Source organism: Monodelphis domestica, chromosome 2 (assembly GCF_027887165.1).
Source record: "Monodelphis domestica isolate mMonDom1 chromosome 2, mMonDom1.pri, whole genome shotgun sequence".
NCBI classification, from domain to species: Eukaryota; Metazoa; Chordata; class Mammalia; order Didelphimorphia; family Didelphidae; genus Monodelphis; species Monodelphis domestica.
This window is the reverse complement of record NC_077228.1, coordinates 147,857,920-147,880,150: the sequence shown is the minus strand read 5'-3', so window position 1 is coordinate 147,880,150 and position 22,231 is coordinate 147,857,920. Positions and strand designations below refer to the sequence as shown.

At 35.2% G+C, this 22,231-nt stretch overlaps 1 protein-coding gene across 4 annotated transcripts in view; it reads left to right on the top strand.

Annotated features, from left to right (window-relative positions):
* The window catches only part of CHRM3 (cholinergic receptor muscarinic 3), a 576,253-nt gene that overhangs the window by 419,054 nt on the left and 134,968 nt on the right, over positions 1 to 22,231 (top strand). The window contains exon 4 of one of the 4 annotated variants that reach the window (XM_007481566.3): positions 4,533 to 4,613. The exons of 2 other annotated variants lie outside the window; for them this stretch is intronic. The gene's annotated coding sequence lies outside the window, so the exon portion shown is untranslated. Of the gene's footprint in view, positions 1 to 4,477; positions 4,614 to 22,231 lie in introns of those variants that run through there. One more of the 4 variants, XM_007481568.3, reaches the window with a different exon arrangement.

The window sequence follows — 22,231 nt, the reverse complement described above, 5'->3', positions numbered from 1 at the left end:
AATTATATCCTAATTGTCCAGAACAATTGGTCATTTATGGGAAATCTCTTCCCCATTTTAGTCCATCCTGTTTTGTAAGCAAAAGCTCAAAATTCTCATTTGTCCAACCTTAAAGGCATGAATTCTCCATCCCTATTATCATTTTTAGGGTCATACGATTTGGGAAGCAATTCCACATTAATCTAACCCATCCCCTTCATGAAAGTCTAGACTTTTTCCATCACCTTTCCTAACTTTCATGGTCTGGGTCATAAGAATCCTTTCCTTCTGCACTCACGGAACAAGTACATCTTGTCCTTTCCTTATATTGCTTGGACTGGCCTCTGCTACAAGCTTTCTTAAGGTGCAGCAAAGCAAACTATACACAGTATTCTATGTGGTGTATGATTTTGAATAAGAAAATTCATAGGCAATTTTTTCTTGATTGTTACAGTGGGATTTGGATTTGATTCAGAAATGACTTGGACATTACCCACACACAGTCTTGTAATTTTTCCTTAGAGCCACAATTACAGGGGATGCCAGGGCCTATTCATTTTTGCCTTTTTTGTCCAACTTTTCTTTGGCCACAGATTGTAAGCACTTACAGTGACCATATATGGGTCTCTTCTTACAGGAGCCTGTGAAGCCCCATCAACACTATGGAAGAACTCACTCATATAGCTTTATAAGAGAACTCACATATGGTTTCAGGATGGGAACTTCTCTAAGAGGCCCTTCACTTTCCATTCTTATTTTTCTGAGAAGGGTAATCTGGAAAATACCATTTCAAAACTCAGTTGGCAAAAGAAATAGTATTAAATCACTTTACTTATCATTAAGGATATTATTTTTTGTGTTTAAAAATTATGAAATTTATTTTTTCCAGATTATATGTCAATCCAGCTCCTTAATATTCATTTTCTAATATTTTTCAATCCAAGTTCTCTCTTTCTCTCCCCATCCCTCTCTTGAAGAAGGCAGGTAATATGATATAGATTGTACATATATTATCCTATAATACATATTCTAAGTTCATCATGTTGTAAAAGAAGACTGTATTGCTTACACTATAGAACAATTCATGAAGGGAATAAAGTAAAGAATGACATGATTCAATTTGCATTTGAACTCCTTTACTTCTATGGTGGTAGATACCCTTTTATTTGTCATGAGTCACTTAGAATTGTCCTGGAACCTTGCCTTATTGATAAAATAGTTAAATCGTTCACAGTTGATCATCATAAATTATTATTGGATGATATATTATTCACGAATTATGGTGTCATTTAGAGAAATAGGTCCTCAAACAGGTCATTCCATTTCCTTGGATTTCAAAGTCCTGATCAATGAATAAAATACATTAGACCAGTGATGCCAAACCTTTTAGAGACTGAGTGCCCAAGCTGTAGTTCTGATGCTACATGTGAGCCACCCCTCACCCCACTGCTTTACTCCATCAGAGGAGGGAAGAAGCACTTTCATTGGACTATTGGTCACAGGGATGGGTGATGAGAGAAATGTCCTCAGGTCCATGTGGAGAGGGGGAGAGGAACAGCTACCTCTGGCATGTGTGCCATAGATTCACCAATGTCACATTAGACCAATGATTTCTGAAGTTTCTTCGAGTTCTACTGTTTCTAAAATTCTAAATTATATTGTTTTTATTTTGTATACATAATGATTCACTTTTGGACCAGATTGCATTGTGTCCTATAGGGGTCTCACTTTTTCTGTCATCTTGTTAGTTCTTTTACATGTTTTCCAGGTTGCCATCTGTTAGGTTGCTGATTTGGCAATACCTCTGATATCTATTTACCATACTTGCTACATCTCAGCAAGGCTTTCAGATCAGATCATACTATTTGTAGCCATAGATATAAATAGAATAAGTGGGATGGAGGTTAATCCTTTGAATTCAGGAATATTATTCTTCTTCAAGAAAAAGCTAACAATTCAGAGTCAAGTGTCCTACTTACCCATGGTGGTGGATAAAGGTTTGATTTGTGAAATCCTATCTAGATCCTATATCTTAATTTAGAAATATTTCATTTATACAGACCAAATGAAGTTAATGGGATTGAGCAGTAGTAAAAGCAATATAAAATCACTTTTAAGCTTAAGTTCAGAGCTATGAAGATTGCATTTTTAAAAAATAGATTTGAAAATTAAGATAAAAAGAATAGTTGCAGATTTGAAAATAGAAAAAAATAAATCATTTATACGCTGGGCTTTTTGCATTGGTACACGGAAATCTCAACACAAATATATTAACTATAAATATGCCTCCCCTAAACAGTCAGCCTTTCTGTACATCTTTAATTTGTCTATTCCTCATTCCATTTCTAGCCTTTTTTCTAGATGGGTCCATCCAGATGGATTTTTCTCTTATCCTTTCTCTTCTACTGACTCCAGATCTATTCTTACTTCTTTACCTTTCCGTTTCAATCTGTCTTTTATCTCTTCAATGTTTATGATTCATAGCTTCTCTGTCTCACATAACACATAATGACCCATGATACTTCCCTTTGGATCAAATTCTCTATTGCATTCACTCTAGTCAGTGATGGATATATTGCTGTTTTCTTTATGAAAAATCAGTGAAAATAGCTATGGTCAACAGATTATATTTTCATTTAAGAATTTACATTGGTGTTCATGTTTCCTGCTCAGAGATGGTGGATCCTTTATCAAAATGAGTAGAAATTCTTTCCAAGAAAATTTATCTAAAAATGCAATACAATGTGTGCTCTTCAGTGGTGTGAATTAAAAATAATGTTAACTAATTTCATTTAAGCAAGCAAAACTAATGCTGTACAGCTGATTTAGTTGGTGAGAGAAGGAATGATTTAAGATGATAATCATGTCTATTGTTAGTCCATCATCTTATATTTCCAATGAAATGGGCAAAAATTTAACTTTTCCTATATCCTATTCAACTTCTAAAAACTCAAGTATAATTTTTGTTGTTAGTGTTAAAATGTAATTCACTTTCATTTTAAACTTGAGCCTAGATACTGAATATTATATTTTCTCTTCAGAAGTCCCAAATAGAGAAAAATTCCATTAATCCCAAATCCAAAGAACTAGAAGAATTTAATAGCTAGAGGTTTTTCCCCCTTAACTTTTCCTTTATGAGAAAGAAACAAATGACAAATTTCATCTGATGCCAGGATTTTAGTAAAGAAAGTAACCTTTTGCCAGTGGGATCTGTTGAGCATAATTTCTTACATCTCTTTTCACATTAAGATAAAAATTCTGACTTGCTTTCTTAATCATTAAAGAAATGAAATTATGCTGAGTAATGCATTTTTTTTGCTAACTAATGTTCTACTTATGTCATAAGACTTTATTAAATAAACTATTCTACCACTGAATTCAACAGTGGGTAGCTACAATATATACAACACAATGTGATAAGCATTGTATTAGATATTGTGAAGGTTACAATTATCAGCAAGAAATAGTTCCTGCCTACCAAAACTAATCCAGGTGGGGAGGGACAATGTATACAGAAACACATTTAGCTTAAGTCACGGGAGAGAGGTGCACAGTATTATGAGAATAAAGCTTGCCTCTGACTGGGAGCTCAGAGCAGGCTTCACTGAAGAAGTAGCATTTGAGTTGAGCCTTGAAGGACAAGTAGGATTGAAAGATTTCAGAAAAACAAGTAGCTCAGCTCAGCTAAAGATAATATTGAAAAGATTGATTTGGGCAAAATCGTGTAGTCACAACAAGATAAATCCAAGTAGGATTTTAGAATATAAGGTTTGGGAGGCGAGATTTGATCAGTATTTTTTTTTTTAGGAAGTTGGAAGACATTTGTAATAGCATAGACAAAAAATGAAAGGATCTAAACTCAAATGATGGAAATATGAAAGGGAAAACAATATTGCACAAGTCAAAATGCATAGCACTTGTCACTTACTATAGAATATGGTGGATAGTCTATGTGACTAGGAAAAGAGGATTCCATGAACAGAAACATAGATAATAAGAGGAACTGGCTCTGAAGGGAAAGTTGATTTCTGTTTGGGACATGTCTGAACCAAAACACTGCATCCTCCCAGCATTCTGGAGAGATAAGAAATTTATTTCATAGACAAATTATGAATCACCCACTACAACATATCCAGTAACTATGAAGGACTGCTGATATTAAATTCACTTCTAGAGTTTAGCAAGTGAAAAAGCATTAGATGGTTGATGTCTTGAGTCTGCAAATATCAGATGAGTATTCTAACCTCCTGTTCCATACACTATTCACTTAGCCACATTATCCTCTAAGAACCAAGAATATATCACTCATCACTGGGCCCACACCCTCACATTCAACATAATCTGTATCTTAATGAGCTGCAAAGTTCAAACTAAGGAAAAATCATTCCATCACGTATAGTCTTTAAAAGAGGATATATACAATTTACAGCAGCAGCAGCAAAAGATATTTGTCCTTATTCAATCATGTTCTATTCTTTGTGACCCCATTTGGGGGTTTTCTTGAAGTATATTCTGTAGTAGTTTGTCATTTTCTTATCCAACTCATTTTACAGATGGGGAAACTGAGGCAAACAGTATTCATTAAGTTGCTGAATATGACCCAGCTATTAAGTGTATAAGACTGAATCACAAAGGTGAGTCTTCCTGACTTCACTCTATCCATACTGCCAACAACATAAGAAGAGAATTTCTTAAATAGTAAAATTCTATGAAATATCATGAGGTATTCTCATAATATAGCAACTGAGAAATAACCAAGCCAGAAAAATCCTCCAGCTTATCCAAAATCAAGATTAATTTATTTATAAGGAGAGAGTTGGACAATTTACCTAATATCATTAAAATATCCGTGAGCAAGCAGAATGGAAATGTATGAGTAAGAATGGGCATTTCTGCATCTTTAACTGCTTCAGGAATGCTACTGTAAGCTTTACTAATAAGTTCATTTTTTTTTCTATCTGAAGCAAAACTAGATGGATTTCTTTGCCATTCCAAGACTTGCTTTATCTCAAGATACAAAGCAAGACATATTTTCTAATGTTGACAATTTAATATTGTGGAAAGTGTTGGACTTGGTATGAGGAGAAATAGGTTAAGATCCCCTCTATGTAACTATGAGCCTGTAACATAAATTTTCTAGGTTCAGTTTCCTCTTCCATAAAATAGAGTTTAAAATATTAGTAATAGAGATGGTGTTGCATAGTAGATAGGGATTTACTTTTTTTATACAATTTCATCATGATGACTAATAATGAGTGAATAAATCTACCTTAAAATGAAAACTGATTATCCTTCAAAATTAAAGACTCATTAGTGCTCTGATTCTTCATCTGATATTGTTCTTTCCTGCTGTTCCAGGTATATAAGCATTTCTTTACCTATAATAAATTTAATTTGTCATTTACCATTTATTCATTTAGTGACATGATATCCTTTCATTATTTATTACTGATTTAAATCTTAGACTTAGTCATAAAATGTTGACTATTTCTTTTATTTTTCTGTAAAATGTCAGAAAAGTTGTAGGGAAAGCCTATGTCTCTTAGAGCTATAGTCTAAGAAATATTTCAAATACATTTTTATTTCTTTCCTTAAATATATCACATAACTGGATCTTTCTGTGTTATGAGACATATTTATTTCCAGCTTTCAATAGAGCACTAAAATCTTTGTCTTAGGTGCTTAATATAAGTGGAAAATTTGAAATATCTGGGTATTATAAGGTAGTCATAGTTTCTTAAATCTTTAGGGATTAAATATGGAGCTCATAGCTTTTTTTTTCCCTTTTGCTACTAGAGATTACATTTGAAATCTATTGAACTTTGTACAGGTATTTAATGATAATCAGACATTTACAATGATAGAGTTGTAGAGAATCATCTCAAACCTCGATTTTGGGAAGCAACACTTAGTTGTGTTGGAATGGGTTATTTCTGAAAGGATTCTTTTATCTAGGGCAAGGTCTACCTTCCCTCCCATCCCACAGACATGCCCTGAAGGCAAGTGAATAAAAACTGATAGGCATAATTCAACTATAGAGAATAATTTTGAGTAAATCCTCATGCTTCTAGAAAAATATATGTTATTAAAAGAACCTCTTTTAAAAGTATATGATAGTAAAGGAAGGATTTATGTTAATTTTTTCTGAAATAACTGCAAGCAGTAACTTCATGAAATTTGTGAAAATAAGTTGCTGGAAACACACTGAAATATCTTAATTACTAAAAGAGAATAATGGAATAGAATAAATTAAGAACAATTGAAAGGAGGTTTGATTATTAATATTGTTTGTTGGTATTAGTTTTGATTTGGATTTAGGGGTTGGGTTTTTTGTTTATTTTTGCTTCTTTTACATTTTTTTTTCACTTAAGCTTTCTAGCACCATGATGCTTTATCAGTTAGTAAGCTGAACTCTGAAGAATGGTCAAGAAATTTGTAGGTTCTCTTAGCTCTTTAGAGAGACCAGGGAATGATAATTTTGTCACAGCCTTGGCAGTGAACAAAAGTATAACAAAAGGAATAGCCCTCCCTCATAATCCTAGAACCCACTTGTGCTGGTAAATTGTTTAAGCCAAATTATCAAATATCATTTGGAATGGATCTCTTAAAAGAGATCACAGAGAGAACTGTGAAATTCCAATTTTGACAAGTTATTTGCTATAATAGTTGTAATCTACATAACAAAGAGGGAAAACAAATAAATTAATGAATGAATAATTCTGTTACAAAAATTTTAGACTTTTTCAATGATTGTTCTTTTTATCAGCTTTTCCCCCAAAAAACCTTATTTTTCTCCTTTCTCTTTCTTTAAAAGGTACTTACTTTGTCCTCCACTGTGCCATCCTGAGACACCCCTCTTTTTCTGTCCATTGACTTTCCATTTCTGTTTAGCCTAAATCTTTTTTAGCTGTGATTATGAATGAATTCCTCAGATTTCCTGTAGTCTCTAAATCACTGGGGGTGAGGGTGTTAATAAAATTCACTGCTTTAAATGAAGTTTACTGGTGGGGGTAAGGGGGAGAAACAGCAGCAGAAAGTGTGAGCCAAACAGTTAGGGCATATGGGGCTCCAGTGGTGGTGAGGAGGAGGAGTGCATGTGCTCAGGTAGGCATCACTCATAGTGATATGAATTTTTTTTAATATCTGGCTATTGTCTTTGAAAGACATAGAAATACTTTCTCACGACCACTGACCAAATTCATCTTAGTCTAATCCGAATACAAATAAACTATTATCTCCTCCAAAACAGCATAAGGGATAAGTATGCTGATATATGTAAATTGACTTCATTTTTGTGACATTTAAACTTTAGTGTAGACTAGGAGTGAGGTTCTAGGGTTATATAGAATAAAGTTGTTAAGGGAAGAAACACAAGTGGAAATAACCCCACAGGTAGTATATATTATTCAAATAAATTTATTAGTTATAATGTTATTAACACAAAATCATTAGATATGCATAGTTCTAGGCATGGCACATAATTTAATATTCATGCATTTAACATAAATGTATTAAGCAGCATTAGAGGGTTCATAGAGTTTAGATAAAGCACTATCATTGCCCTTATGGAACTTACCATTAGTATGAATATATCACAAAGTAGATAATTATAACACAATGTATGATAAGACACTATTATAAGAGTTTAACAAGATATATTCATTTGAGAGTGGGGGAAGGAATTCCCTATGCCTATTCTGAAAACTATTGTCTAGAGCCATGATGGCGAACCTATGACACGTGTGTCAGCACTGATATGTGTTGCCATTTTCAATGACACGTGGCCTCATGCAGACTCAGTGAGCCTTGGGGCCCAGGACCTTCCCAGGAAGCCATAAGCCCACAGACATGGCTGTGGCCATGGCCATGCCCAAGCCTGGTAGGGGGAGTGGGGAAGGGGGAAGGCTGGCTGCTCCATGGACTGGGGGTGGGTCTAAGGAGGGGGTGAAACATCAGTAGTGAGCCAAACAGATAGGGCATATGGGGCTCCCATGGGGGTGAGGAGGAGGAGTGTGTGTGCTCAGGTAGGCAGGCTGGTGAGAGGCAGCAGCTGCTCTTGTCTGGGTAGAGGAGGGACCAGGCCCTGTGGAAGACTGTGTGAGGCTCTGACCCAAGTGCAATGAAGGAGTGCCTGAAACTGATTACCAGATACTTTTAGCACCCTGAAAAATATAGCAATGGCTTTACTCACAATTTTTCCCTCTACATACTTTTGTTAGACCTTATTCTCAGTGTTAAATATCAAAACCAACAAAAGAAACAGATTGACAGATGAAGTTAGTAGCGCTTGTTTGGCCTTGAAGTGGACAAAATACCAACCTTCAACTGAAAATTTAGCCAATGAAAGTCAGCAACAAAAAAGTCATTAATAGGCCAGTTAGTTAAAGAATTCCACTTCCCCCTCACTTATCTTAGTTCACAGCATCCCACACAAGTTAAATAATATCAAGACCAACAAAAGAAACCAATTGATAGAGGAACAAAGAAGTCACTAAGCAAGTAAGTTGAATAATTAGTTTGGGGTTTATTAAATACAGTTATATATTACAATTATATATTTTTCTTATTTAAACTATCAATATCATGAAATTATGATTTTTTTTTCTTCAAGTGACACACCACCCAAGTTATGCTCAGTTTTTTGGTGAATTTTGAAACATTAAGCTCAAAGGTTGCCCATCACTAGTCTAGAGAGTTGCCAAATTTCAAGATTTAGAGAATGAAATATTAGATGGTGTCTGAAGAAGGCAATAGATGAGTTGGCCTTTAAAGATTGGATAGAAATTAATAAGGTGGAATTAAGATAGTTAGGATAGTATAGGAAGTGGACCTGTGATTTTATTTGTGTAAGGAACATCAAGTAAAGGAAATTTACTCTCCTGATGTAGGATATTAAGACCTAGGTTGAATAAAGTTATCAATTTTTATTTCAAAGTCCATGAATCCCAGGTTTAAAACCCCCATCTTAGAGAAGGGGCAACATAGTAGGTAGAGTACAAAGCCTGGAGTTAGGAAGACTTGAGTTCAAATCCAGCCTCAGACACTTACTAGCTGTGTGACTTGGGCAGAAAGTCACTTAATTCTGCTTAACTCAGTTCTTCATCTATAAAATGAACTGGGGAAGAAAGTGATCCTTTCTTCCCCATCCTTTGAAGATCCTTTGAAGTATACTAGGGAATGGAAACAAGAGGAGGAATGTGAAAAGTATTGCCAAAGTAGAATAAATTGTAATTGAAAACTGTTTAAATATGTAGAGTAAAAAAATAGAAAGATCAAAGATACCTTCGAGATTATTGACCTGAGAGTCTGGAAAGCATGATATAACCCTCCAAAGAAATAGAGAAATTACAAAGGATTTCAGGGTTGGTTTTTATAGAATGTTTTGAGTTTAATTAAGCATGTTTTCTAATAGAGTAAGCAGTGAGAAAACGAGGCTAAGGGTGCACAAAGTTTTAGGGATGAGGAATTTTATTAAAAGTGTGTGTGTGTGTGTGTGTGTGTGTATATATATATATGTGTGTATGTGTGTGTGTGTGTGTATGTTTTATAGAATGATAGAATGTTTGAATTAGAAGATATAGGGATTTTATGAAATGACACCAGAATTCTTCATGTTAAATTGCTCTTATATTTAGTTATTACTCATAACTCTTTAAAAACCCATTTTATAACTTCAACTTACTAATCCTAATAAACAAGTAAACATTTATTAAGCACCTACTGAGGTCATGTAGACAGCACAGTTGGTAGAGCTCCAGCACTGGAGTCAGGAAGACCTGAGTTCAAATCTGACATTTACTAGCTATGTGACCCTTGGCAAGTCACTTAATCTCTCTCTCCATTAGTTTCCAGAACTGTGAAATAGGGATATTAATTATACTTAGCTCACAGAGTTATTATATGGATCAAATAAAGTTATATTTGTCAGTCACTTAGTATGTTGACTTTCACATAAGGGGCTCTTAATAAATGTTCCCTTTAGCAATGTCATATAAGAAGCTTAATTCCATTAACATAACAGTTTTCACTATTTAAAAATAACCTTCATGTTTTTCTCTAAGTCTTCTCATTACTAAAACATTACCCCATTCCCTCAAATATTATAGTCTCTTTGGGGGTCCCCAAACTTTTTACACAGAGGGCCAGTTCACTGTTCCTCAGACTGTTGGGGGGGGGTGGACTAAAAAAACCTAACCCTAACCCTAGTCCTAACAGGGCAGCAGTATACACAGTACAGAATCCCCTCCCCCAGAACACTGCTCACCATGCTGACATCTTCCATTGTGCAGCCACAGAATCCTTTGAGCAGCGCCTAGTTCTAAGACACCACACAAAGGATTATGTCACTGGAAGTAGTACTGTACATGAGTGATGCACATACAGTGCTCCTCTCACTGACCACCAATGAAAGAGGGGCCCCTTCCAGAAGTGCAGTGGGGGCTGGATACATGGCCTCAGGGAGCCACTTGTGGCCTGTGGTCCGTAGTTTGGAGTCCCTTGCTCTAGACCCTTCAGGATTATGGCTATTCTTTTTGGATTCATTCATTTAGTAATATCCTCTATTAAAATGTGACCACCTAAATTAAGCACAAGTGCAGAATATAATGAAAAATTCTTTTCTAAGCTTTTTAGTAACCACCTCACACTTTTGGCACATATCAAACTGATAATCCTCTAAAATAGAGGCTTTTTTTTTTCATATAACCTTCTCTCAAGATAAGTGTAGCCATGTGGAATTGAGAAAATTGGAAACTATGTGAAATTGAGAAAGCTCTGATTCTGGAGCCAGAAACTCTTGATTGAAATTGCTATCTAATGCTTACTTGTGTGACCTAGGGCAAGTTAGCTGCTTAACCTCTTTGGGTCTCAGTATCTGTGTTTTTAAAATGAGGGGATTGGACTGTAAAGCCTATGATGTGTCCCTGCCCTTTCAAAATCTATGATCTTATAATGGTAAGTTTAAGGACATCAACGTTGAGAGGTGCAACCTGCAATTGGAAATTTGTGTCTTGAGTTTGATATGTGAACACAGATATAAATGAGTAACTATCTATGTGAAATTGATATTTGAAGCTGCATTTTTCTATGAGATTCAAATGATCTAAGGAATAAAATAGTGATATGCCATGTTTGAAGAACACCATACAGCAGTTAGAATGGGAAGCAGGACTAAGTAATAGTTGGCATTCATTGTAAGAGGGTAGTATAGACCCTGTTTCCCAACATCTTCTGAGTCTCAGTTCTGCCTGAAACAAAAGCAGAAAATCAAGACCAGCCCTCATTTGATCATTACTTCGGAAAACATGTTTTTCATAGTGGAATTGCTTTTGGTTGCCTTTTCTCTCTTCTCCAACATACCAATTTCTCACAAATTATAGTTTGTCCAGATGGCTACTTTCTGTCTAGTTTCTCACATATATTTCTTTCAGCTTTCAGAAGAGATGGCTGGATAAGGCTTTCATTTCTGTGGTGTTTCTCTGCCATGATATTCATTCATAACAGTGCAGATCCATTGTCTTCAGGCAAAAATGTCACCCTGCACAATATCAAACTTTAACCACTCCATGCTGCACTATCTCTGGGAGGAAACAATGCTGCTATGAAATACCAAAGTGTAGACAGTCCCTTAAAGCGCTCAATAAACCCATGAATTATGAATGACAGAATCTAGATGAGAATATGTCAGAAACATAGACTGTGAACAGGTGGTTGGAAGACATGGCCCTGGACTGAACAACACATTCTACTGGCTGCCTGGGGAAATTGCTTGTCTGAAGCACTTCTTGAGATTGCATTAACGTGACATATCCCTTCAATTCAGGTCAATTCAGAAAACAGTTTTTGAGCACCCTTCTCTACCAGGCACTGTCAATGCAAAGACAAAAATGAAACAATAATTTCCCTCAAGAAGCTTTCAATGACTGGAAGTGGGGATGATGGGAGGGACTGACTGAGCCTTATATTTCTACCATCCTGATTATATATAGCTCTAAAAACCCTCCTGATCTATTGACTTCCAATTTCTCTTTTGCATTCTGTTCCTCAGTTCTATGAATATATTTAATTCTGCCCCAGTTAACTTCATATAATACAGGAGTTTTTAATCTCTTTTTTTGTGTCATGGATACCTATGGAAGACTACTGGACCCCTCCTCACAAAAAAAAATGTTTTTAAATACATAAAATAAGCACAGAGATATAAAGGAAACCAAAAGTTTATGAATGTAAGTTTTTCTGTGTGTATTTTTTTCCATCCAAATTCACAGAATGAATAAAATTTATCTATGGATCTCCTGACCTTGAGTTAAGAACTTTTCCCTTAATAAGCCCTTGTGCTCTCATCATTAGTAAAGATTTAAAAGTCTTAATAGTTATTTAATTAAGGGAGACTTTGGTGATTAACTGTTTCAATGAAGCCAGCTTTCAAAATAAAGTTAAAATTCTTTAAAATTATAAATGCTAAGGAATTTGGCAAAATTGGGATACTAATGCATTGCTGGTGGAGTTGTGAACTAATCCAACCATTCTGCAGGGTAATTTGGAATTATTCCCAAAAGGATATAAAAGAATGCATACCTTTTCATCCAGTAATACTACTCTGTATCCCAAAGAGATTTTAAAAAATGGAAAAAGACTTGTTTGTACAAAAATATTTATAGCTGCTCTTCTTGTGGCAGCCAAGAATTGGGAACTAAAAGCATGTCCCTCAATTGGGAAAAGGCTAAACAAATTGTGGTATCTGATGGTGACAGAATGCTATTGTGGTATAAGGAATGGAAGAACAGGATAATTTCAGAAAGTGCTAGAAAGACCTATGTGAACTGATGCAGAGTGAAATAAGCACAACAAGGAGAACATAATACACAGTAACTGAAATATTGTGGAATGATCAATTATGATATACTTTGCTACTAAAAGCAATACAATGATCCAGGGTAGTTCTGAGGAACTTATAAAAAAGAATACTATCCACCTCCAGAGAAAGGACTATTGGAGTAGAAATACAGATGAAAACATGATTTTATCACTTGTTTATATGGGTATATGATTTGGGGTTTTGGTTTTATAAGATTATTCACTTTCAAAAATGAATAATATGGAAATATGTTTTGCATGATAATACATGTATAAGCCAGATTGAATTTCTTGTCAGCTCCAGGAATGAGGAAGGAAGAAGGAGACAACATGGATTATATAACTTTGGAAAATGTGAAAAATTGCTATTAAAATAAGATAATACATTTTAAAATAGTAAACATAATTATAAATGCTCTAACTATAGATATAGTTGGATCATCATAGAAAGAGTAGACATCCTGAAGTAGCACATATTTCTTCTCTAAACTAATATAGTTAAGATATATTGCTCGGTGTGACAATAATTCATCAGTCTGCAGTCAGTTCATCATATTCCATCTTGTCATTCAGGGGCTGAGAATATTCAAAATTTTGACATAGTTCACTGAGCAAGAGAGAGAGCCACAACAGTTAGGCTGAGAAACCACTACCATATTATTAAAAATATTTAGGCAAAATGTTCTCACTACCTTGTGGTATCTAATTATATCTTTTATTAATATAGATTGATTGGGACCTCTGTTATCCTAACTAACAAAAAACCAAACAGCATTCATGCAATTTTTTAAAGATAGAAAAGGCTCCTGAGTCAAATAACCAAATTTAACAGCAATTATAATACATAATCAGACCTATGCCAAATAGTTTGAAGGGAACAGGGAAGGGCCATATCCCTAAAATAGCTTCTAAATAATACATGAGGATCTACCACCTGGTCATTCATGTGATATATTGCCTGAAATGGAGAGACAAATGACTAAGTCTCTCACTGCCCAAACAATTTGCTTAGGGCAAACCTCAGTTTTGGTCATTAAATAATAGAAGAGGAATACTTGGCCCATGAAACCAATTTCCATATTGAGATAGTAGGTTAAAGGGAATATTGCCAAATGGATTTCTTACAGAAATGTAAAATATTTCTAAAATTATATGTCTATCCAAGTGAATGTATTAGTAAATTGATGCAAATTATTTAGGTAAAAATCAATAACTTTCTAGGAACACAGCATTGTTTAGTCATTCAGGGATGCTGCTGTCCACTTGCCTGTTCCTATCCTGTAATAAAGAATCCTACCTAGTAATTAGAGCTATGTAAAAGTGGAGTGGGTTACTTTGGGAAGTAGGGGCTTTCTCCTTCCTGTAGGTTTTCAGAAAATCCTGAATGACCATTTTTCATATATTGAGTAGTAGGAATTCTTGTTTAGGTCAACATTGGACTAGATGGCCTCATTACAGTATTATAAGCATGTTTTATTCATTCACTCATGGCTTTTAAAAGGGCTTTCCAGCATGGAGATTCAGTGACTCTGGACCTCCAAACTAAGAGGCTAACTTCCGACATTGGTATTGTGGTCACAATTGTTTCCTCTGATAGATACATTAAACATTAATAGTATCCTGCCAGACTTTGGATTGAAGGAAACAGCCACCAAAATATTAACAAAATGATTGTTGTCCTGTCATTCATTTTGTGGTTGACCAGAATCACCAGCCATTGACTAAGTAGAGATAAAAGAATTGCCACATCCTGAGAGTAAGAATCCCAGAAGAGTTAGACATTACGTAGAGGAAAGGCAATATTCAACTTACCCTGCACCTTAACTATTTTCAGTATATCAAAGGTGACAGTTTTATGGTTTTCCTGGGGAAAGCCACAGAATGTAGTTTTACAAAAATTCAATAAGCCTTTGAAATAGTTCTAAGAGGCATATGAAAGGGAAACCAAGTTATGAAATAGAAGAAAATTGAAACTCCAGATTTCAAGTGAAGGTATCATTACCATCAAGTGGAATTGACAGATTTTATTCAGATCCCTCCCATTGCATTCTCAAATGTTGCCAACTATTGTATTTTCACTTTTTATAATAACAAACCATACTTAGAGTCTAAAAAATGTGAATTCTTCTACTAGCAGAGTTGTCCTGAACAGATTTTGCAGTGATAAAGAGTAGTATACTTATTTTCTTGCTACTTTATGGAAGCAAACCTTAAAGTTATACAAAGTCATTCAATAGAGACTCCATCTGCATACTTTTAGTGTGACAACTGGACCAGCACTAATTATATTGTGACAATTACAGCAGCACTAATTGAATCTATTTGACTTATCTTGTCTTCCCTGTTGGTTTGTTTTCTTTTTGTTATTATTAAGAGTTGTAGGCTCTAGCAAAGTGAAATGGCTGGATTTAGGATTAATGGTCAACAAAAGGCTGGGTCTATTTTTGAACTCTATTCATTCATGTTCTCTCCTCCTTCCCCTCCCCTCTTCTTCTACTTACCTTTTGCTCCATTCTTCCCCTTCTCCCTTTTCTCTCTATATACTGCTCTCTCTCCCCCTCTTCCCATCCTCTTCCTTCTTTATTTTCCCCCTTCAGTTTGGTGACTCTGTTACAAGGATTGTATCTTATTTACTTCTTCTTTTCCAGTTCCACCTATTTCTGGCAATCTCCATCTCTGGCTTTATCCTTAAATCCTTTCATCTTTTCAAATTTGTCTCTCTCCAAATTCTCCTAATTAATATACCTACATCTCTCTATTCATTTTAACCAGTAGCCCTTTTAACTGTGCCTTTTCTATTATATGTTAATAACATACTTCAACACAACAAATATTTAGTGACTGTTCTATTTCAAACACCAATTGAAATAAAAACAACAAAAAAGATTTCACAAAACAGGTACTAATTGAGTTGGGCTTTTAAGACATTAAGACAGAAAAAACAGAGAAAGATATCCTGTGTGTATGTGTGTGTGTGTGTATAGATAGATAGATAGATAGATAGATAGATAGATAGATAGATAGATAGATAGATAGATAGATTAAACTAGTATACTAAAGGTGCTTAATTTTTGGATTATGGGAAATCTTTCCATATTTGACAAAACACAAATGTCTTTATCAAAGTAAAGGTAATACAAAAGTAGGAATTACACATAGTGGCTGGGAGATAGTAGGATCATGCTGCCTATACCTGAGCTCCTACTAATGAAAAAATAAGATCAGAGAGATCACCACAAAGGAAAGTAGAATGGTGTGATATCCTTCCTCAAAGGAAAAAAAAAACTCCTAAAAGATTGTACTTAATCTGCCTTCTGAGCAGGGTAAAATTTAGAATGTTAAAGTTTTCTCCTTCAGAAATTTAGCTGCTTTATGGAGGGATTAGGATTTTGTGATTCTGGCATCTACATATCTAGCAAAGGTGTAAACTAAGAGCTAAATGTTATATTTTCAGCATAAGCATATTCAAATCAGAAACAGTGCTATAAATCAGGGCTTGATTCATTGTTCTGTTGAGGATCTAGACTTAAGAAAGTGTTAATAATGCAGATTAAACTCAAAAATATGTGCCATGTTATTTTTTTAAAGGAACTGGTGGTTAAACATTTACTAGTATAAGTCCTGTATTACTCTATAAACATTGCTTTAAGCAAAGGACAGAGGTGTAGTAAAAGACTTAGACAATAAAGTTATTGCCAGACTGGAGACCTGGTGATTTTAGGCTAAAAATATAATAACTGACATTTATATAGCACTTTAAGGTTTGAAAAATGCTTGACTTCTATGATCTCATTTGAGTCTCTCGGCACATGATATGTGGAAATAATAAAAATCTATTATAATTTGAAAAAGAAATAAGAAAATTTACCTCCTTACTTTCTTGCAAAAAAAGCAGAAGGCTTTGTTGTAGAATATTCCATATATTGCACATATGTTTAACTGGTTTTTCCTTCTTTTTCTTTCTTATTGCTTGCAATAAGAAATGGATTTATCAGTAGGGAGAAGGAAAGGATATTTTCAGAAGTGAGGAGGAAATAAAAACAAAATTAATACATTAAGAATCAATTGTTCTTTCAAAATATTCAGTTCCATGGAATTCAGTTGCTTTCTTCTGCCTTTTTATTTTGTCTAGCTTGTCATGAACTTGGGCTACTTTAGAGCATAAAAGAAATGAATGGACATTAAATTCCAAATATTTACATCTCTCTAAATTCTCTTCTGATTCATATATTATTGCACATAGATGTGTTTTTACTTAGTTGTACTCATTGTACAATATTCATATTCTGAGTTTTTCCACATAACATTATTTTATATAAACATTTCAATGTATTGCTATCAGAACTGGTGTACAATCATGTCACTGTACCTTCAAATACTTAGTCATTTAAAATGTCCAAAAATGGAAATTTGCTTCTAAAATTCTGGATTAAAAACAAGCATGAAACAAATTGAAGCTATGTAAAAAGTAAAAAAAAATAAAAAAGCTAAGAATCTTTATTTGGACTAGAATACATATGATGATCCCAAATGTTTTAAAAGTTTTTTACTTATTTAGAAAAGTAGAATGGATCAAATTCCATAATACCTCACTGAAATATTTCTGATCATTTCAAGGTTCAACACAAGGGCCAATTGCTTCAGTCAGCTTTCCTTTATTCCTACAATTGTTGGTATCCTCAGACCTCCCCAAAATATTACTTCACATAAATTTGTTTGTATACATGCTGTTTCCTCCTTGGTAGAAGTTAACCTGCTTGAAGTAGTATTTATATTGCACATTCATATTTGCAAAGAGCTTTAAAAATCATATCTTATTTATCCTCCCAGCAGCTGCAGATATTAGGTGCCTTTCTTATCCCCATTTTACAGAGGGAGAAACAGAATCAGGTAAAGGTTAAGTGGCTTTCTCAGGGCTGTGCAGCTAGTAATGTATGAAGTCAGATTGAACTGAGGTCTTTCCGACTTCTGGGCCAATGTTTATTAAGGACAGGAACTATTTTTTTTTGTCTCTGTAGCCCCAGCCCCTACTCTAAAGCCTAGAAAAGCTTGTTAATTGAATGAATGAAATGTTTTGCCCTGGAGAGTGTCAGAGTAGAAATACTAATGTTTATGTATCATATTCTACCAAAATAAAAACAAATTCTTGTTTAAGATCTGAATTACCATTTAAGTCTCCTTGTTTTCAAAAGGAAAATCTTCCAGGCTCATCTATCTTGATGTTGGGCATCAAGCCCATAAATAGGAATACTAACTAAAAGAGAAGAAAGGAATTTGCTCAGGAGTGAATAGAAGGCTTGGAAAAGTGAATGGAAAAAGTTGCCTCTGTTTAGCATGAATGAGTCCTAGGATTTAAATAACATCCTTCAAGTCAGATAAATAGTTTTCATTTGAATTAGGAATCTTCACAATGTATTCATATATTCAAGTTTAATGTTTTGGGACTTTCTTCTTTGATCTTTATATGCTCTACATTGTTTTAAATCCTAAATTACATAAAACAAAATATCTAATTTATTTCTCATTTAGTAAATGTAATAGCAGAAATTCGAATAGTTTTTCTTTAGTCTGGGTCTTGAAACACTGCTCTCCCACACATTTAAAAAATAAAGTTAATTCTCCATTGTTTCAGAGACTAGAATTTCATACACAATTATTAATTATTTAGTTTGTAATAATCATTTATTGGGTAGCACTGGGAATATAATGACAAAACAAAATACAATTCCTGCCCTCAAAGAGCTTTTATTCTCCTGGAAGGAGAAATTTTAACTCCAAAATATTAGCCGCCTTCATCATGAGTTGCTAAAAGGACATATAAACAAGTCTTATAAATGAACCTTGTTCCTTCTCTGTTCAAACATTGTCCATGGTTCCTTATTATCTCCAGGAAAAATGTCAACTAAGCCTGGCATTCAAGACGATCCATACTGTATTTCCAACCTGCCTTTGTAACTTACTTGACTGTACTCCTTTCATGTATTCTATATGTATTAAAGGGTGGGGGGTTAATTATAACAGAGGCGTTCAGTCTTTTAGTATTGAGAGGGGGAAAGAGTGGAGAACCTCCCATCTCAAATTGGGGTTCAGGAGAGACAGCTGATGTTTAGGGTTGTCTCAGAGAGAGGAGAGGGGGTTTAAAGATTTCCCCCCCTTCTGCCTTCCCTCGTTAGCTAAGGTTGCTCTCCCAGATTCGCTTTTGTCCCTCTTGTCCCTCTTGTCCCCCCTCCACTACTCAAGACCAAAGAGTCTCCCCTTGATCTGTTCACTCACACTTGATTCACAGCTTGGGGAAAAGATAACTTTTTTAATGTCAACTCAATCAAGGTAATACAAAGAATAACTAGCAGGGAAGGAATGGGAAAGGAAAATGGGGGAAAGGAGGTCCCTATCTCTATCTAAAACCCTTTTCCTCCCTCCTCGAGTTTGGGCATGGGGGGGAGTCAGGCCTTGGCAGCCTGAGCCCCTTGAGAGAAAGTCAGGTTGACTCACTCCTGGGCAACAGGAGCTGAGGTAAAGTCTGCTCAAGTTTCTCTTCAAAAAGTCCCTTCAGGGGGCAGCTGGGTAGCTCAGTGGATTGAGAGCCAGTCCTAGAGATGGGAGGTCCTAGGTTCAAATCTGGCCTCAGACACTTCCCAGCTGTGTGACCCTGGGCAAGTCACTTGACCCCCATTGCCTAGCCCTTACCACTCTTCTGCCTTGGAACCAATACACAGTATTGACTCCAAGATGCAAGGTAAGGGTCACAGGTTGTAAGCCAATGAAATAGAATTCAAACTCAATTTTTCCCAATTCAAAGACCAGAATTATGGCAAAATATGAAAAAGTTCATGTACACATTTCATTTTCAGTCTATTCCTTCTACATAGGATTAAGAGCATTTATTAAAGGACAAAGACTCCCTTTTTCCTTAGAGAAACTGCCAAGCTGGTGCTAAGGAAGTCTTTCGGTCCTACAAAAGTGTTAGATCTAGTGGAGCAACAGGTGCCAGTGAAGGTTAAGGGGTAGAAGCTTGCTGCATGGGGAAGAGAAATTGAAGTTTCCTACAAAGGTGTTTTGAAGGTTCATCATCAGAATGAAGGCAGAGTTGGATGGGTTTTCCACATGTGGAATCATGTCACTGTTTGCCATTATATTTAGCAAATTGTGCCAAGGCAGGAGTGTGTGTGTGTGTAGGGGAAGAAAAGGTTTGGGGGAGGGGGGCAACAGGCACCTCCATACATTGCAGCTGCCAACAGTATAATGACTTCTAAATATCCTTTTGTGGTCCCCCAGGGCTGTGATGTGATGCCAGCTGTGAGATAATCCTTACCAAAAGGGGAACTGTGCTGCCTTGGATTCCCAGGCTATTTAGGGGAAGGCTGGGGTACTTCATAGCATTCTTCTTCCTTGCTACATTAGAATTCTGCTGCAGGAACATCTCAGGAACTCCAGGGCTCCTGGTTTTATGGGGGTGGGGAGTGTCTCTCCTACTTGCCAATAGCTTAAAGGTAGCCCCTGATGAGTTGCTGCACTAGAGAAGAACAGAGCTGCCTGGGGGTGAAGGAAAGTGGGGGTCTCTTGGACTCCTGGAGGAGTTACTGTGGGAAAAATAAAGACAAAAAAGCCCTGTTACTTGCACAGATGACTCAAAAACTCCTGTACGAATAACCTTTGCTGTACTTTGGGGACACAGAGAAGGAAGATAAAAATAATTTAAAACCAGAAGGAACTTTTGAGACCATTTAGTACAGTTTCTTCATATTAGAGATGAGATTGAAACTAGGAAACTAAAACTAGGTCATACATGTCATAAGTAAGAGAGAAAGGGTTTGAACCCAGGTACCCTGTTCTCAAATTCAATTCTCCTTCTGCCACATCATGTTTCCCAGAATTCAAAACCAAAAGATTGCAGTCGTAATTAATGACTAAGGATGGAGTATTCTGAAAATTTTTCTTGAAATCTTCAAACCTATAATATTGACTATAGGTTTTATGGGTTTTTTTTTTCATTTTTTTTAGAGGGATTTGGGAGAGAAGGGAGGCTGATAAAGAATGGTTCTACTTCCTTAATTCTCTAGTGCCTTTAATTACTTGCTAAATATCTAATAAATGTAAAATTTAGACTAGTAATCTGGTAAAGTGGGATAATTAGGTGGTCAGGTGGATAGAGTGCTAGGCCTGGAAGCAAGAAGACTCATCTTCCTGAATTAAATATGCCTTAAACACTTACTAGCTGTGTGACCCTAGGCAAGTCACTTTACCCTGTTTGTCTCATCTTCCTCCTCTGTTAAATGAGCTGGAGAAGGAAGCGGGCAAATCACTCCAATATCTTTGCCAAGGAAATTGCAATTGAGATCATAAAGAGACAGGCACAACTAAATTGGCTGTGTTTTTTCATTTTAATTCACGGCTTAAGTTGTTCACCTTTTTCATGTGTCCCTTTGACAGTCTGAAGTTTATGGATGGACTCCTCTAAATAATATTTTTAAATGCATAAAAAGAAGGAGTAGGATTACAAATGAAATTAATCATAGCAAAATATAGTGTGAGGACAGGAAAACTACAATCATGTGCAAACTTGTTAATATATTATCTTGTGGCATTTTTAAGAACTATAGTAATTTCAAAGTAGTTCTGAGCTTAAATGATATTTCAAGATATTTAGAACAAAAATGTCATAAGAAAATATCTATAATTTCTGTTTTCAAAGCACAATTATTGTTAAAACTAATTGTTTCTTTTCTACATTAATAATTGAAGCTGTTAAATTTTAAACACTAGTAAAATAGAAATTTAATTTTTCCCCATCTAAGTTTATAGATTCTTTGAAATCTATCAATGAATCCTAGCATTCTGAAACCCTGATCTTAAATATCTTCAGAAGTCCAAATCATAAAAAATCATAAAGCTACTTAGGAAATAATATTAAAGGATTAAACAGAAACAGTTCAGCTTTCTATATAGTACTTCAAACTGCTTAATAATCCTTTTTGGTCATTTAAACCTCATGAAAGCCTTCAACTTGTTGGTAGAAAAGCAATTGATGCCTGCAGGTGGCAAGTGGTGGATGTAGGCTGGACTATTGCTTTCCTTGTCTGTGGGGAGCAGTTGCTTTCCAAATACCTCCTCATTGGAAATCCTTAAAACTGTTAAAAGTTGTTGCTTCAAAGAGCCTAAAAAGCCCTGTCTAAACACTTTAAAAAATCAAGCTTATAATGGAATTAGTAGGCGCAGTATGAGTATTTGAAATAAATCTCACCCAATTCTGTTTTAAAGAGCAAAAATTAGACATTTTAATTCTTTTAAAAAGTTGTTCTTACTGTTTAAAAAACCAAGTTCTATGTACATCCAGCATAGTAACATGAAATTCAGACTCTGCTGGGAATGCTTGCCAATAAAATGTAGACTCTTTACA